Source organism: Triturus cristatus, chromosome 1_1, assembly GCF_964204655.1.
Source record: "Triturus cristatus chromosome 1_1, aTriCri1.1, whole genome shotgun sequence".
NCBI lineage: Eukaryota > Metazoa > Chordata > Amphibia > Caudata > Salamandridae > Triturus > Triturus cristatus.
This window is the reverse complement of record NC_140579.1, coordinates 666,319,045-666,336,972: the sequence shown is the minus strand read 5'-3', so window position 1 is coordinate 666,336,972 and position 17,928 is coordinate 666,319,045.

Sequence of the window (17,928 nt, the reverse complement as noted above, 5' to 3'; positions counted from 1 at the left end):
CTGTCACTAGGACAGATGCCCACCCAATACCTAGGGCAGATGAGCTCATTGACAGACTGGCAGCTGCTAAGTTTTTGAGCACATTTGACCTGACAGCAGGCTACTGGCAAATCAGACTAGCTGAGAGTGCAAAGGCCAAAACTGCTTTCTCGACCCCAGGAGGACATTATCAATTTGTGGTAATGCCCTTTGGTTTGAAGAATGCACCTGCCACTTTCCAAAGGTTGGTGAATCAAGTCCTTACTGGGTTGGATGATTATTGTGCAGCTTATCTTGATGATATTGCTGTCTTTAGCTCCACCTGGGAGGATCACCTGGTCCACCTGAGGAATGTTTTAGAGGCCCTGCAAAAGGTAGGCCTCACTATCAAGGCCACTAAGTGCCAGATAGGGCAGAGCAAGGTTGTATACCTGGGCCACCTGGTTGGTGGGGGTCAGGTTCAACCACTGGAGAGCAAGATCCAGACCATAAAGGACTGGGCTCCTCCAACTACCCAGACTCAGGTCAGAGCTTTCTTGGGCCTGACTGGGTACTACAGAAAGTTTGTTAAGAACTATGGGTCCATAGTGACACCACTTAATGACTTGACCTCCAAGAAGATGCCAAAGAAAGTTCAGTGGACAGTAAGCTGTCAAAAAGCATTTGATGACCTGAAGCAGGCCATGTGCAGTGCACCTATTCTGAAAAGTCCAGACTACTCCAAAGAGTTCATTGTCCAGACAGATGCTTCTGAGTTAGGTGTGGGAGCTGTTCTTTCACAACTGAATGTAGATGGTCAAGACCAGCCCATTGCTTTTATAAGTAGAAGGCTGACCCCTAGAGAGAAACGTTGGTCAGCTATTGAGAGGGAGGCCTTTGCTGTGGTTTGGGCCCTGAAGAAGCTGAGGCCATACTTGTTTGGCACTCACTTCAAGATTCAGACAGACCATAAGCCCCTCTTGTGGCTAAATCAGATGAAGGGTGAAAATCCCAAACTTCTTAGGTGGTCCATTTCCCTACAGGGGATGGACTTCACAGTGGAACATAGACCTGGGACTGACCATGCCAATGCAGATGGACTCTCCAGATATTTCCACTTAGAACATGAAGACTCAACTGGTCAAGGTTAGTTTAATGTCCCTAAGTTTGGGGGGGGGTTGTGTAGGAGAGTAGGGTCTGCTTTCTATGTTCACCCCCACTTTTTGCTTTTGCTTTACTGGTTTTCGACTTAGATGTGGCTGTGGGCCTGCTAATCCGACCCACAGCCCTGCTGTTCTCTCTCTAAATTAATACTATGTACTTTAGGTGCATAACCCATTTGGATAGGATCACCTTATTGGCCCCTGTACAGTGTACCCTAGGTACCCAGGGCATAGGTGTACCCTAGGCCTACCAGGGGCTGCAGCATGTATTATGCCACCCCTGGCCTGGCCTTCCATTCTGACACAACTGGCTGATCACTCAGCTGGGGCAAGGTCGTGTAATCACCCCTTGCTTAGGTGTAGTATTCCTATACCTAACTTACATATAGACACATGTGTACCTATCAGTCACTCCTATGGCAGGCCTTAACAATCCTGGAGGCAGAGTGCTTGGTAACATGTGAGATAGTGCTCTAGCATGAGCTGAGCCTGTCTGCAGCTTTCGGAACCAAGTCCTTATAGCTGTTCTATGATATAGCCTACCATATACTCTTAAAGTGCCTTATAATCTTAGACGGTTATGGTAACTATGGTTTGGCTTTATCGAAACATGTCGTGTAAGGTGTCTAACACTGTGGAATAATACCCCCATGCCATTTCTGGACATGAGGATATTATTCCCCCCTTCTAGAGGGAAAGACATGTTAAAATCATACTTCACTGTTAGCCTCTGACCAAAGCCTCAGCATCACAAAATGGATGCTGCTGCCACGACACAAGTCTGACCTCCTGCAGCTGGGAGTGATCCCAGCCAGGGAGGCCTGGACAATAGGTTTCCTGCTTGGGGAGGTGCTAGCACCTCCCCAGACAGCCTTTAGTGTATTGGGGCAGGGTGGGCTGAAAGGAATGAGACATGCCTGGGGCACACAAGGTGTTCCTTGCATAGTCCAGTTCAAACCGGCGCTGGGGCACTCCAGCCCCAGCTCTGGCGCGAAACTGGACAAAGGGAAGTGGGTGTAACCACCCCCTCCCAGGTCCCACCCATAAGGCGTGACCTAGCAGGTATCCCAGCCCCCCAGATTAGTATAAGAGTGGGAGTTGGGCCTCAAGACTTTAGATTATCCTGAACCTGCAAACTTGAACAGAAACTCTGGACCTTCGACATTCGACGAAAGAAGAAGACTGAAGAATCTCCCTTGTAGCCAAGGAGTGGCTACCCTGTGCAAACAGGCACCATCAAGAGACTACCCTTTGCTTTGCCCACGTTCTACGAGGAACCGACTGCAGGGCCCGACCAGAGCCTTGACTTCCAGACTTCTCCGACACTCATCCACATCCACAGCAAAGCTGAGATCCGTGGAGGCGACGAGCGACGTGGGACCGGCTACCTGGGAAAAGTGGCTAGTAACTTAAAGCGCAGCTTCTGAGGCACCCTCGAAGTTGTGCACCGGGGATTGAGAAGCCCCAACCCCAAGCACCATCTGCACCGAAGACCAGCCCCCCACACTCCACGAGTCCTGTGTGGGGCCCTCCTGCATTTTCCTGCTTGCCGCGTCTGTCTGGTTGCTTGCCCGCTGGCCAGTGGCCTTTGTGACGACGCACCCTGAAATCTTCTGCGCTGGTTTGGCTCCTCCAGACTGGCTCCCGCTTCTCTGCAAAGAAGAAGCACCCCAGACCTTCCTGGTCTGCACCAGAAGCAAGTCCTCCGTTCTTCGTGGGTTCTGCTTGCCAAGGCTTGGTGAGTCCTAGTCCAACTTCGACGCCGCCGACAGCAAGAGCCTTCGTGGGACAGCTCGCCTCCTGGTCCTGGTCGTCCTCGACGCTTCCTGGTCCTCCTGGCTGCAGCGACAAGCTTCACCTTCACCTGCAATCTTCACGACATCGCCTAGTTCCTTCCTGGTTCCACGTGGTCACTGGCTAGTGACCTTGACTCTGTCCCCTCTGCTTGCAGGTTTCCTCTCTTCTTGATCCCAGCCTTGGGATCCACCGGACACTCTTCACTGACTGCCTGTCAGCATCTTTCTTCAGGCATCCATAGGAGTCGACGACGAAAACCGACGCATCTTCACCCCTATGCACCCGCAGCCTGTGGGCTAGGTAACTTGGGTACTCCGGTGCTCATCAGGATAGTGACTATCCTAGTGTCTAGTTTTCCAGTCTCAACTTCCTAGCTACTCCGGAAGTGTCCTAAATCTACCGTTTTCTAAACTGTACTATTGCTATTGACTTTTACACATTACGCATGAGTGTTTCCACTCTGCACACGAATCCCGTGGGCCTCCCACTTCCTAACTAACGCTAGTGTAGTGTAGCCCCAGCGATTCCCTAGGCCTAGGCCTACTCTATTTCCGTGACAGTGGTCCTTATACCACTTACTTAGTATATGGTTTGCATGGCCCCTAGGGCCTAACTGTATTACTTACCTGTGTGACTTAATGTATGCTTAAATAAGACTGTGTTGTACTTACCTCTAATCTCATAAAGAGTGCTGAGGGTTTGACTAGAATAAATACACTTTATTTTATATATATATCTGTTGTGGTGTCCTTTCATTTGGTATTCAAGGGATTATATATGGTATCACAGCTGGCTTCACATGCCATTCAGAGTTTAGCCTAAGACTGCTCTTGTCCATGCTACCACTAGGATAGCTGGTCTATAAGGTTGACTTTACAACCAATCACCATAAGGGTATTTGGACTGATATAAGGTGTACACTAGAACTAGTGACATCATACATCAGGCCAACTTCTCACAGTCTCCATGGACAGAAGATCCCCCTGACCCTGTATGGAGCAGCCAAAGTCACGCCTCTGCTGGTCTCCATGGACAGAAGATCCCTCTGACCCTGTATGGAGAAGCCAAAATCACGCCTCTGCTGGTCTCCATGGACAGAAGATCCCTCTGACCCTTATGGAGCAGCCAAAGTCACACCTCTGCTGGTCTCCATGGACAGAGGATCCCTCTGACCCTGTATGGAGCAGCCAAAGTCATGCCTCTGCTGGTCTCCATGGACAGAAGATCCCTCTGACCCTGTATGGAGCAGCCAAAGTCATGCCTCTGCTAGTCTCCATGGACAGAAGATCCCTCTGACCCTGTATGGAGCAGCCAAAGTCGCACCTCTGCTGGTCTCCATGGACAGAAGATCCCGCTGACCCTGTATGGAGCAGCCAATGTCGCACCTCTGCTGGTCTCCATGGACAGAAGATCCCTCTGACCCTGTATGGAGCAGCCAAAGTCACACCTCTGCTGGTCTCCATTGACAGAAGATCCCGCTGACCCTGAATGGAGCAGCCAAAGTCGCACCTCTGCTGGTCTCCATGGACAGAAGATCCCTCTGACCCTGTATGGAGCAGCCAAAGTCACACCTATGCTGGTCTCCATGGACAGAAGATCCTTCTGACCCTGTATGGAGCAGCCAAAGTCACACCTCTGCTGGTCTCCATGGACAGAAGATCCCTCTGACCCTGTATGGATTACCCAAAGTCGCACCTCTGCTGGTCTCCATGGACAGAAGATCCCTCTGACCCTGTATAGAACAGCCAAAGTCACACCTCTGCTGGTCTCCATGGACAGAAGATCCCGCTGACCCTGAATGGAGCAGCCAAAGTCACACCTCTGCTGATCTCCATGGACAGAAGATCCCGCTGAACCTGTATGGAGCAGCCAAAGTCACACCTCTGCTGGTCTCCATGGACAGAAGATCCCTCTGACCCTGTATGGAGCAGCCAAAGTCACACCTCTGCTGGTCTCCATGGACAGAAGATCCCTCTGACCCTGTATGGAGCACCCAAAGTCGCACCTCTGCTGGTCTCCATGGACAGAAGATCCCTCTGACCCTGTATGGAACAGCCAAAGTCACACCTCTGCTGGTCTCCATGGATAGAAGATCCCGCTGACCCTGAATGGAGCAGCCAAAGTCGCACCTCTGCTGATCTCCATGGACAGAAGATCCCGCTGACCCTGTATGGAGCAGCCAAAGTCACACCTCTGCTGGTCTCCATGGACAGAAGATCCCTCTGACCCTGTATGGAGCAGCCAAAGTCACACCTCTGCTGGTCTCCATATACAGACGATCCCTCTGACCCTGTATGGAGCAGCCAAAGTCGCACCTCTACTGATCCGTATAGACAGAAGATCCCTCTGACCCTGTATGAAGCAGCCAAAGTTGCACCTCTGCTGGTCTCCATGGACAGAAGATCCCTCTGACCCTGTTTGGAGCAGCCAAAGTCACACCTCTGCTGGTCTCCATGGACAGAAGATCCCTCTGACCCTGTATGGAGCAGCCAAAGTCGCACCTCTACTGATCCGTATAGACGGAAGATCCCTCTGACCCTGTATGGAGCAGCCAAAGTCACACTTCTGCTGGTCTCCATGGACAGAAGATCCCTCTGACCCTGTATGGAGCAGCCAAAGTCGCACCTCTGCTGGTCTCCAAGGACAGAAGAACTCTCTGCCCTTGTAGAGACCGGCCAAAGTCACACCTCTGCTGGTCTCCATGGACAGAAGATCCCTCTGACCCTGTTTGGAGCAGCCAAAGTCACACCTGTGCTGGTCTCCATGGACAGAAGATCCCTCTGACCCTGTTTGGAGCAGCCAAAGTCACACCTCTGCTGGTCTCCATGGACAGAAGATCCCTCTGACCCTGTATGGAGCAGCCAAAGTCGCACCTCTACTGATCCGTATAGACAGAAGATCCCTCTGACCCTGTATGGAGCAGCCAAAGCCGCACTTCTGCTGGTCTCCATGGACAGAAGATCCCTCTGACCCTGTATGGAGCAGCCAAAGTCGCACCTCTGCTGGTCTCCATGGACAGAAGAACTCTCTGCCCTTGTAGAGACCGGCCAAAGTCACACCTCTGCTGGTCTCCATGGACAGAAGATCCCTTTGACCCTGTATGGAGCAGCCAAAGTCGCACCTCTACTGATCCGTATAGACAGAAGATCCCTCTGCCCTTGTAGGGACCGGCCAAAGTCACACCTCTGCTGGTCTCCATGGACAGAAGATCCCTCTGCCCTTGTAGGGACCGGCCAAAGTCACACCTCTGCTTTTCTCCACGGACAGAAGATCCCTCTGCCCTTGTAGGGACCGGCCAAAGTCACACCTCTGCCGGTCTACATGGACAGAAGATCCCTCTGCCCTTGTAGGGAACGGCCTAAGTCACACCTCTGTTGGTCTCCATTGCCAGAAGATCCCTCTGCCCTTGTAGGGACCGGCCAAAGTCACACCTCTGCTGGTCTCCATTGCCAGAAGAGCCATCTGTCCCTTATGGAGCAGCCAAAGTCACACCTCTGCTGGTCTCCATTGCCAGAAGAGCCATCTGTCCCTTATGGACCAGTCAAAGTCACACCTCTGCTGGTCTCCATTGCCAGAAGATCCCTCTGACCCTGTTTGGACCAGCCAAAGTCATACCTCTGCTGGTCTCCATTGCCAGAAGATCACTCTGCCTTTGTAGGGACTGGCCAAAGTCACACCTCTGCTGGTCTCCATTGCCAGAAGATTCCTCTGCCCTTGTAGGGACCGGCCTAAGTCACACCTCTGCTGGTCTCCATTGCCAGAAGATCCCTCTGCCCTTGTAGGGACAGGCCAAAGTCACACCTCTGCTGGTCTCCATGAACAGAAGATCCCTCTGACCATGTAGGGACAGGCCGAAGTGACACCTCTGCTGGTCTCCATGGACAGAAGATCCCTCTGTCCCTTATGGAGCAGCCAAAGTCACACGTCTGCTGGTCTCCATGGACAGAAGATCCCTCTGTCCCTTATGGAGCAGCCACAGTCATACCTCTGCTGGTCTCCATAACCAGAAGATCCCTCTGACCCTGTTTGGACCAGCCAAAGTCATACCTCTGCTGGTCTCCATTGCCAGAAGATCACTCTGCCTTTGTAGAGACTGGCCAAAGTCACACCTCTGCTGGTCTCCATTGCCAGAAGATTCCTCTGCCCTTGTAGGGACCGGCCTAAGTCACACCTCTGCTGGTCTCCATTGCCAGAAGATCCCTCTGCCCTTGTAGGGACAGGCCAAAGTCACACCTCTGCTGGTCTCCATGAACAGAAGATCCCTCTGACCATGTAGGGACAGGCCGAAGTGACACCTCTGCTGGTCTCCATGGACAGAAGATCCCTCTGTCCCTTATGGAGCAGCCAAAGTCACACGTCTGCTGGTCTCCATGGACAGAAGATCCCTCTGACCCTGTATGGAGCAGCCAAAGTCACGCCTCTGCTGGTCTCCATGGACAGAAGATCCCTCTGACCCTGTATGGAGCAGCCAAAGTCATGCCTCTGCTGGTCTCCATGGACAGAAGATCCCTCTGACCCTGTATGGAGCAGCCAAACTCGCACCTCTGCTGGTCTCCATGGACAGAAGATCCCGCTGACCCTGTATGGAGCAGCCAATGTCGCACCTCTGCTGGTCTCCATGGACAGAAGATCCCCCTGACCCTGTATGGAGCAGCCACAGTCACACCTCTGCTGGTCTCCATGGACAGAAGATCCCTCTGACTCTGTATGGAGCAGCCAAAGTCACGCCTCTGCTGGTCTCCATGGACAGAAGATCCCTCTGACCCTGTATGGAGCAGCCAAAGTCACACCTCTGCTGGTCTCCATGGACAGAAGATCCCTCTGACCCTGTATGGAGCACCCAAAGTCGCACCTCTGCTGGTCTCCATGGACAGAAGATCCCTCTGACCCTGTATGGAACAGCCAAAGTCACACCTCTGCTGGTCTCCATGGACAGAAGATCCCGCTGACCCTGAATGGAGCAGCCAAAGTCGCACCTCTGCTGATCTCCATGGACAGAAGATCCCGCTGACCCTGTATGGAGCAGCCAAAGTCACACCTCTGCTGGTCTCCATGGACAGAAGATCCCTCTGACCCTGTATGGAGCAGCCAAAGTCACACCTCTGCTGGTCTCCATGGACAGAAGATCCCTCTGACCCTGTATGGAGCACCCAAAGTCGCACCTCTGCTGGTCTCCATGGACAGAAGATCCCTCTGACCCTGTATGGAACAGCCAAAGTCACACCTCTGCTGGTCTCCATGGATAGAAGATCCCGCTGACCCTGAATGGAGCAGCCAAAGTCGCACCTCTGCTGATCTCCATGGACAGAAGATCCCGCTGACCCTGTATGGAGCAGCCAAAGTCACACCTCTGCTGGTCTCCATGGACAGAAGATCCCTCTGACCCTGTATGGAGCAGCCAAAGTCACACCTCTGCTGGTCTCCATATACAGACGATCCCTCTGACCCTGTATGGAGCAGCCAAAGTCGCACCTCTACTGATCCGTATAGACAGAAGATCCCTCTGACCCTGTATGAAGCAGCCAAAGTTGCACCTCTGCTGGTCTCCATGGACAGAAGATCCCTCTGACCCTGTTTGGAGCAGCCAAAGTCACACCTCTGCTGGTCTCCATGGACAGAAGATCCCTCTGACCCTGTATGGAGCAGCCAAAGTCGCACCTCTACTGATCCGTATAGACGGAAGATCCCTCTGACCCTGTATGGAGCAGCCAAAGTCGCACTTCTGCTGGTCTCCATGGACAGAAGATCCCTCTGACCCTGTATGGAGCAGCCAAAGTCGCACCTCTGCTGGTCTCCATGGACAGAAGAACTCTCTGCCCTTGTAGAGACCGGCCAAAGTCACACCTCTGCTGGTCTCCATGGACAGAAGATCCCTCTGACCCTGTTTGGAGCAGCCAAAGTCACACCTGTGCTGGTCTCCATGGACAGAAGATCCCTCTGACCCTGTTTGCAGCAGCCAAAGTCACACCTCTGCTGGTCTCCATGGACAGAAGATCCCTCTGACCCTGTATGGAGCAGCCAAAGTCGCACCTCTACTGATCCGTATAGACAAAAGATCCCTCTGACCCTGTATGGAGCAGCCAAAGCCGCACTTCTGCTGGTCTCCATGGACAGAAGATCCCTCTGACCCTGTATGGAGCAGCCAAAGTCGCACCTCTGCTGGTCTCCATGGACAGAAGAACTCTCTGCCCTTGTAGAGACCGGCCAAAGTCACACCTCTGCTGGTCTCCATGGACAGAAGATCCCTTTGACCCTGTATGGAGCAGCCAAAGTCGCACCTCTACTGATCCGTATAGACAGAAGATCCCTCTGCCCTTGTAGGGACCGGCCAAAGTCACACCTCTGCTGGTCTCCATGGACAGAAGATCCCTCTGCCCTTGTAGGGACCGGCCAAAGTCACACCTCTGCTTTTCTCCACGGACAGAAGATCCCTCTGCCCTTGTAGGGACCGGCCAAAGTCACACCTCTGCCGGTCTACATGGACAGAAGATCCCTCTGCCCTTGTAGGGAACGGCCTAAGTCACACCTCTGTTGGTCTCCATTGCCAGAAGATCCCTCTGCCCTTGTAGGGACCGGCCAAAGTCACACCTCTGCTGGTCTCCATTGCCAGAAGAGCCATCTGTCCCTTATGGAGCAGCCAAAGTCACACCTCTGCTGGTCTCCATTGCCAGAAGAGCCATCTGTCCCTTATGGACCAGTCAAAGTCACACCTCTGCTGGTCTCCATTGCCAGAAGAGCCATCTGTCCCTTATGGAGCAGCCACAGTCATACCTCTGCTGGTCTCCATAACCAGAAGATCCCTCTGACCCTGTTTGGACCAGCCAAAGTCATACCTCTGCTGGTCTCCATTGCCAGAAGATCACTCTGCCTTTGTAGGGACTGGCCAAAGTCACACCTCTGCTGGTCTCCATTGCCAGAAGATTCCTCTGCCCTTGTAGGGACCGGCCTAAGTCACACCTCTGCTGGTCTCCATTGCCAGAAGATCCCTCTGCCCTTGTAGGGACAGGCCAAAGTCACACCTCTGCTGGTCTCCATGAACAGAAGATCCCTCTGACCATGTAGGGACAGGCCGAAGTGACACCTCTGCTGGTCTCCATGGACAGAAGATCCCTCTGTCCCTTATGGAGCAGCCAAAGTCACACGTCTGCTGGTCTCCATGGACAGAAGATCCCTCTGACCCTGTATGGAGCAGCCAAAGTCACGCCTCTGCTGGTCTCCATGGACAGAAGATCCCTCTGACCCTGTATGGAGCAGCCAAAGTCATGCCTCTGCTGGTCTCCATGGACAGAAGATCCCTCTGACCCTGTATGGAGCAGCCAAACTCGCACCTCTGCTGGTCTCCATGGACAGAAGATCCCGCTGACCCTGTATGGAGCAGCCAATGTCGCACCTCTGCTGGTCTCCATGGACAGAAGATCCCCCTGACCCTGTATGGAGCAGCCACAGTCACACCTCTGCTGGTCTCCATGGACAGAAGATCCCTCTGACTCTGTATGGAGCAGCCAAAGTCACGCCTCTGCTGGTCTCCATGGACAGAAGATCCCTCTGACCCTGTATGGAGCAGCCAAAGTCACACCTCTGCTGGTCTCCATGGACAGAAGATCCCTCTGACCCTGTATGGAGCACCCAAAGTCGCACCTCTGCTGGTCTCCATGGACAGAAGATCCCTCTGACCCTGTATGGAACAGCCAAAGTCACACCTCTACTGGTCTCCATGGACAGAAGATCCCGCTGACCCTGAATGGAGCAGCCAAAGTCGCACCTCTGCTGATCTCCATGGACAGAAGATCCCGCTGACCCTGTATGGAGCAGCCAAAGTCACACCTCTGCTGGTCTCCATGGACAGAAGATCCCTCTGACCCTGTATGGAGCAGCCAAAGTCACACCTCTGCTGGTCTCCATGGACAGAAGATCCCTCTGACCCTGTATGGAGCACCCAAAGTCGCACCTCTGCTGGTCTCCATGGACAGAAGATCCCTCTGACCCTGTATGGAACAGCCAAAGTCACACCTCTGCTGGTCTCCATGGATAGAAGATCCCGCTGACCCTGAATGGAGCAGCCAAAGTCGCACCTCTGCTGATCTCCATGGACAGAAGATCCCGCTGACCCTGTATGGAGCAGCCAAAGTCACACCTCTGCTGGTCTCCATGGACAGAAGATCCCTCTGACCCTGTATGGAGCAGCCAAAGTCACACCTCTGCTGGTCTCCATATACAGACGATCCCTCTGACCCTGTATGGAGCAGCCAAAGTCGCACCTCTACTGATCCGTATAGACAGAAGATCCCTCTGACCCTGTATGAAGCAGCCAAAGTTGCACCTCTGCTGGTCTCCATGGACAGAAGATCCCTCTGACCCTGTTTGGAGCAGCCAAAGTCACACCTCTGCTGGTCTCCATGGACAGAAGATCCCTCTGACCCTGTATGGAGCAGCCAAAGTCGCACCTCTACTGATCCGTATAGACGGAAGATCCCTCTGACCCTGTATGGAGCAGCCAAAGTTGCACTTCTGCTGGTCTCCATGGACAGAAGATCCCTCTGACCCTGTATGGAGCAGCCAAAGTCGCACCTCTGCTGGTCTCCATGGACAGAAGAACTCTCTGCCCTTGTAGAGACCGGCCAAAGTCACACCTCTGCTGGTCTCCATGGACAGAAGATCCCTCTGACCCTGTTTGGAGCAGCCAAAGTCACACCTGTGCTGGTCTCCATGGACAGAAGATCCCTCTGACCCTGTTTGGAGCAGCCAAAGTCACACCTCTGCTGGTCTCCATGGACAGAAGATCCCTCTGACCCTGTATGGAGCAGCCAAAGTCGCACCTCTACTGATCCGTATAGACAGAAGATCCCTCTGACCCTGTATGGAGCAGCCAAAGCCGCACTTCTGCTGGTCTCCATGGACAGAAGATCCCTCTGACCCTGTATGGAGCAGCCAAAGTCGCACCTCTGCTGGTCTCCATGGACAGAAGAACTCTCTGCCCTAGTAGAGACCGGCCAAAGTCACACCTCTGCTGGTCTCCATGGACAGAAGATCCCTTTGACCCTGTATGGAGCAGCCAAAGTCGCACCTCTACTGATCCATATAGACAGAAGATCCCTCTGCCCTTGTAGGGACCGGCCAAAGTCACACCTCTGCTTTTCTCCATGGACAGAAGATCCCTCTGCCCTTGTAGGGACCGGCCAAAGTCACACCTCTGCCGGTCTACATGGACAGAAGATCCCTCTGCCCTTGTAGGGAACGGCCTAAGTCACACCTCTGTTGGTCTCCATTGCCAGAAGATCCCTCTGCCCTTGTAGGGACCGGCCAAAGTCACACCTCTGCTGGTCTCTATTGCCAGAAGAGCCATCTGTCCCTTATGGAGCAGCCAAAGTCACACCTCTGCTGGTCTCCATTGCCAGAAGAGCCATCTGTCCCTTATGGACCAGTCAAAGTCACACCTCTGCTGGTCTCCATTGCCAGAAGAGCCATCTGTCTCTTATGGAGCAGCCACAGTCATACCTCTGCTGGTCTCCATAACCAGAAGATCCCTCTGACCCTGTTTGGACCAGCCAAAGTCATACCTCTGCAGGTCTCCATTGCCAGAAGATCACTCTGCCTTTGTAGGGACTGGCCAAAGTCACACCTCTGCTGGTCTCCATTGCCAGAAGATTCCTCTGCCCTTGTAGGGACCGGCCTAAGTCACACCTCTGCTGGTCTCCATTGCCAGAAGATCCCTCTGCCCTTGTAGGGACAGGCCAAAGTCACATCTCTGCTGGTCTCCATGAACAGAAGATCCCTCTGACCATGTAGGGACAGGCCGAAGTGACACCTCTGCTGGTCTCCATGGACAGAAGATCCCTCTGTCCCTTATGGAGCAGCCAAAGTCACACGTCTGCTGGTCTCCATGGACAGAAGATCCCTCTGACCCTGTATGGAGCAGCCAAAGTCACGCCTCTGCTGGTCTCCATGGACAGAAGATCCCTCTGACCCTGTATGGAGCAGCCAAAGCCATGCCTCTGCTGGTCTCCATGGACAGAAGATCCCTCTGACCCTGTATGGAGCAGCCAAACTCGCACCTCTGCTGGTCTCCATGGACAGAAGATCCCGCTGACCCTGTATGGAGCAGCCAATGTCGCACCTCTGCTGGTCTCCATGGACAGAAGATCCCCCTGACCCTGTATGGAGCAGCCACAGTCACACCTCTGCTGGTCTCCATGGACAGAAGATCCCTCTGACTCTGTATGGAGCAGCCAAAGTCACGCCTCTGCTGGTCTCCATGGACAGAAGATCCCTCTGACCCTGTATGGAGAAGCCAAAATCACGCCTCTGCTGGTCTCCATGGACAGAAGATCCCTCTGACCCTTATGGAGCAGCCAAAGTCACACCTCTGCTGGTCTCCATGGACAGAAGATCCCTCTGACCCTGTATGGAGCAGCCAAAGTCACACCTCTGCTGGTCTCCATGGACAGAAGATCCCTCTGACCCTGTATGGAGCAGCCAAAGTCATGCCTCTGCTGGTCTCCATGGACAGAAGATCCCTCTGACCCTGTATGGAGCAGCCAAAGTCGCACCTCTGCTGGTCTCCATGGACAGAAGATCCCGCTGACCCTGTATGGAACAGCCAATGTCGCACCTCTGCTGGTCTCCATGGACAGAAGATCCCTCTGACCCTGTATGGAGCAGCCAAAGTCACACCTATGCTGGTCTCCATGGACAGAAGATCCTTCTGACCCTGTATGGAGCAGCCAAAGTCACAACTCTGCTGGTCTCCATGGACAGAAGATCCCTCTGACCCTGTATGGAGCAGCTAAAGTCACACCTCTGCTGGTCTCAATGGACAGAAGATTCCTCTGACCCTGTATGGAGCAGCCAAAGTCACACCTATGCTGGTCTCCAGGGACAGAAGATCCCTCTGACCCTATAGGGAGCAGCCAAAGTCGCACCTCTACTGATCCGTATAGACTGAAGATCCCTCTGACCCTGTATGGAGCAGCCAAAGTCACACCTCTGCTGGTCTCCATGGACAGAAGATCCCTCTGACCCTGTATGGAGCAGCCAAAGTCACACCTCTGCTGGTCTCCATGGACAGGAGATCCTTCTGACCCTGTATGGAGCAGCCAAAGTAACACCTCTGCTGGTCTCCATGGACAGAAGATCCCTCTGACCCTGTATGGAGCAGCCAAAGTTGCACCTCTGCTGGTCTCCATGGACAGAAGATCCCTCTGACCCTGTATGGAGCAGCCAAAGTCACACCTCTGCTGGTCTCCATGGACAGGAGATCCTTCTGACCCTGTATGGAGCAGCCAAAGTAACACCTCTGCTGGTCTCCATGGACAGAAGATCCTTCTGACCCTGTATGGAGCAGCCAAAGTCACACCTCTGCTGGTCTCCATTGCCAGAAGATCCCTCTGCCCTTGTAGGGACAGGCCAAAGTCACACCTCTGCTGGTCTCCATGAACAGAAGATCCCTCTGACCATGTAGGGACAGGCCGAAGTGACACCTCTGCTGGTCTCCATGGACAGAAGATCCCTCTGTCCCTTATGGAGCAGCCAAAGTCACACGTCTGCTGGTCTCCATGGACAGAAGATCCCTCTGACCCTGTATGGAGCAGCCAAAGTCACGCCTCTGCTGGTCTCCATGGACAGAAGATCCCTCTGACCCTGTATGGAGCAGCCAAAGTCATGCCTCTGCTGGTCTCCATGGACAGAAGATCCCTCTGACCCTGTATGGAGCAGCCAAACTCGCACCTCTGCTGGTCTCCATGGACAGAAGATCCCGCTGACCCTGTATGGAGCAGCCAATGTCGCACCTCTGCTGGTCTCCATGGACAGAAGATCCCTCTGACCCTGTATGGAGCAGCCAAAGTCGCACCTCTACTGATCCGTATAGACAGAAGATCCCTCTGACCCTGTATGAAGCAGCCAAAGTTGCACCTCTGCTGGTCTCCATGGACAGAAGATCCCTCTGACCCTGTTTGGAGCAGCCAAAGTCACACCTCTGCTGGTCTCCATGGACAGAAGATCCCTCTGACCCTGTATGGAGCAGCCAAAGTCGCACCTCTACTGATCCGTATAGACGGAAGATCCCTCTGACCCTGTATGGAGCAGCCAAAGTTGCACTTCTGCTGGTCTCCATGGACAGAAGATCCCTCTGACCCTGTATGGAGCAGCCAAAGTCGCACCTCTGCTGGTCTCCATGGACAGAAGAACTCTCTGCCCTTGTAGAGACCGGCCAAAGTCACACCTCTGCTGGTCTCCATGGACAGAAGATCCCTCTGACCCTGTTTGGAGCAGCCAAAGTCACACCTGTGCTGGTCTCCATGGACAGAAGATCCCTCTGACCCTGTTTGGAGCAGCCAAAGTCACACCTCTGCTGGTCTCCATGGACAGAAGATCCCTCTGACCCTGTATGGAGCAGCCAAAGTCGCACCTCTACTGATCCGTATAGACAGAAGATCCCTCTGACCCTGTATGGAGCAGCCAAAGCCGCACTTCTGCTGGTCTCCATGGACAGAGGATCCCTCTGACCCTGTATGGAGCAGCCAAAGTCGCACCTCTGCTGGTCTCCATGGACAGAAGAATTCTCTGCCCTTGTAGAGACCGGCCAAAGTCACACCTCTGCTGGTCTCCATGGACAGAAGATCCCTTTGACCCTGTATGGAGCAGCCAAAGTCGCACCTCTACTGATCCATATAGACAGAAGATCCCTCTGGCCTTGTAGGGACCGGCCAAAGTCACACCTCTGCTTTTCTCCATGGACAGAAGATCCCTCTGCCCTTGTAGGGACCGGCCAAAGTCACACCTCTGCCGGTCTACATGGACAGAAGATCCCTCTGCCCTTGTAGGGAACGGCCTAAGTCACACCTCTGTTGGTCTCCATTGCCAGAAGATCCCTCTGCCCTTGTAGGGACCGGCCAAAGTCACACCTCTGCTGGTCTCTATTGCCAGAAGAGCCATCTGTCCCTTATGGAGCAGCCAAAGTCACACCTCTGCTGGTCTCCATTGCCAGAAGAGCCATCTGTCCCTTATGGACCAGTCAAAGTCACACCTCTGCTGGTCTCCATTGCCAGAAGAGCCATCTGTCCCTTATGGAGCAGCCACAGTCATACCTCTGCTGGTCTCCATAACCAGAAGATCCCTCTGACCCTGTTTGAACCAGCCAAAGTCATACCTCTGCTGGTCTCCATTGCCAGAAGATCACTCTGCCTTTGTAGGGACTGGCCAAAGTCACACCTCTGCTGGTCTCCATTGCCAGAAGATTCCTCTGCCCTTGTAGGGACCGGCCTAAGTCACACCTCTGCTGGTCTCCATTGCCAGAAGATCCCTCTGCCCTTGTAGGGACAGGCCAAAGTCACATCTCTGCTGGTCTCCATGAACAGAAGATCCCTCTGACCATGTAGGGACAGGCCGAAGTGACACCTCTGCTGGTCTCCATGGACAGAAGATCCCTCTGTCCCTTATGGAGCAGCCAAAGTCACACGTCTGCTGGTCTCCATGGACAGAAGATCCCTCTGACCCTGTATGGAGCAGCCAAAGTCACGCCTCTGCTGGTCTCCATGGACAGAAGATCCCTCTGACCCTGTATGGAGCAGCCAAAGCCATGCCTCTGCTGGTCTCCATGGACAGAAGATCCCTCTGACCCTGTATGGAGCAGCCAAACTTGCACCTCTGCTGGTCTCCATGGACAGAAGATCCCGCTGACCCTGTATGGAGCAGCCAATGTCGCACGTCTGCTGGTCTCCATGGACAGAAGATCCCCCTGACCCTGTATGGAGCAGCCACAGTCACACCTCTGCTGGTCTCCATGGACAGAAGATCCCTCTGACTCTGTATGGAGCAGCCAAAGTCACGCCTCTGCTGGTCTCTATGGACAGAAGATCCCTCTGACCCTGTATGGAGAAGCCAAAATCACGCCTCTGCTGGTCTCCATGGACAGAAGATCCCTCTGACCCTTATGGAGCAGCCAAAGTCACACCTCTGCTGGTCTCCATGGACAGAAGATCCCTCTGACCCTGTATGGAGCAGCCAAAGTCACACCTCTGCTGGTCTCCATGGACAGAAGATCCCTCTGACCCTGTATGGAGCAGCCAAAGTCATGCCTCTGCTGGTCTCCATGGACAGAAGATCCCTCTGACCCTGTATGGAGCAGCCAAAGTCGCACCTCTGCTGGTCTCCATGGACAGAAGATCCCGCTGACCCTGTATGGAACAGCCAATGTCGCACCTCTGCTGGTCTCCATGGACAGAAGATCCCTCTGACCCTGTATGGAGCAGCCAAAGTCACACCTATGCTGGTCTCCATGGACAGAAGATCCTTCTGACCCTGTATGGAGCAGCCAAAGTCACAACTCTGCTGGTCTCCATGGACAGAAGATCCCTCTGACCCTGTATGGAGCAGCTAAAGTCACACCTCTGCTGGTCTCAATGGACAGAAGATTCCTCTGACCCTGTATGGAGCAGCCAAAGTCACACCTATGCTGGTCTCCAGGGACAGAAGATCCCTCTGACCCTATAGGGAGCAGCCAAAGTCGCACCTCTACTGATCCGTATAGACTGAAGATCCCTCTGACCCTGTATGGAGCAGCCAAAGTCACACCTCTGCTGGTCTCCATGGACAGAAGATCCCTCTGACCCTGTATGGAGCAGCCAAAGTCACACCTCTGCTGGTCTCCATGGACAGGAGATCCTTCTGACCCTGTATGGAGCAGCCAAAGTAACACCTCTGCTGGTCTCCATGGACAGAAGATCCCTCTGACCCTGTATGGAGCAGCCAAAGTTGCACCTCTGCTGGTCTCCATGGACAGAAGATCCCTCTGACCCTGTATGGAGCAGCCAAAGTCACACCTCTGCTGGTCTCCATGGACAGGAGATCCTTCTGACCCTGTATGGAGCAGCCAAAGTAACACCTCTGCTGGTCTCCATGGACAGAAGATCCTTCTAACCCTGTATGGAGCAGCCAAAGTCACACCTCTGCTGGTCTCCATTGCCAGAAGATCCCTCTGCCCTTGTAGGGACAGGCCAAAGTCACACCTCTG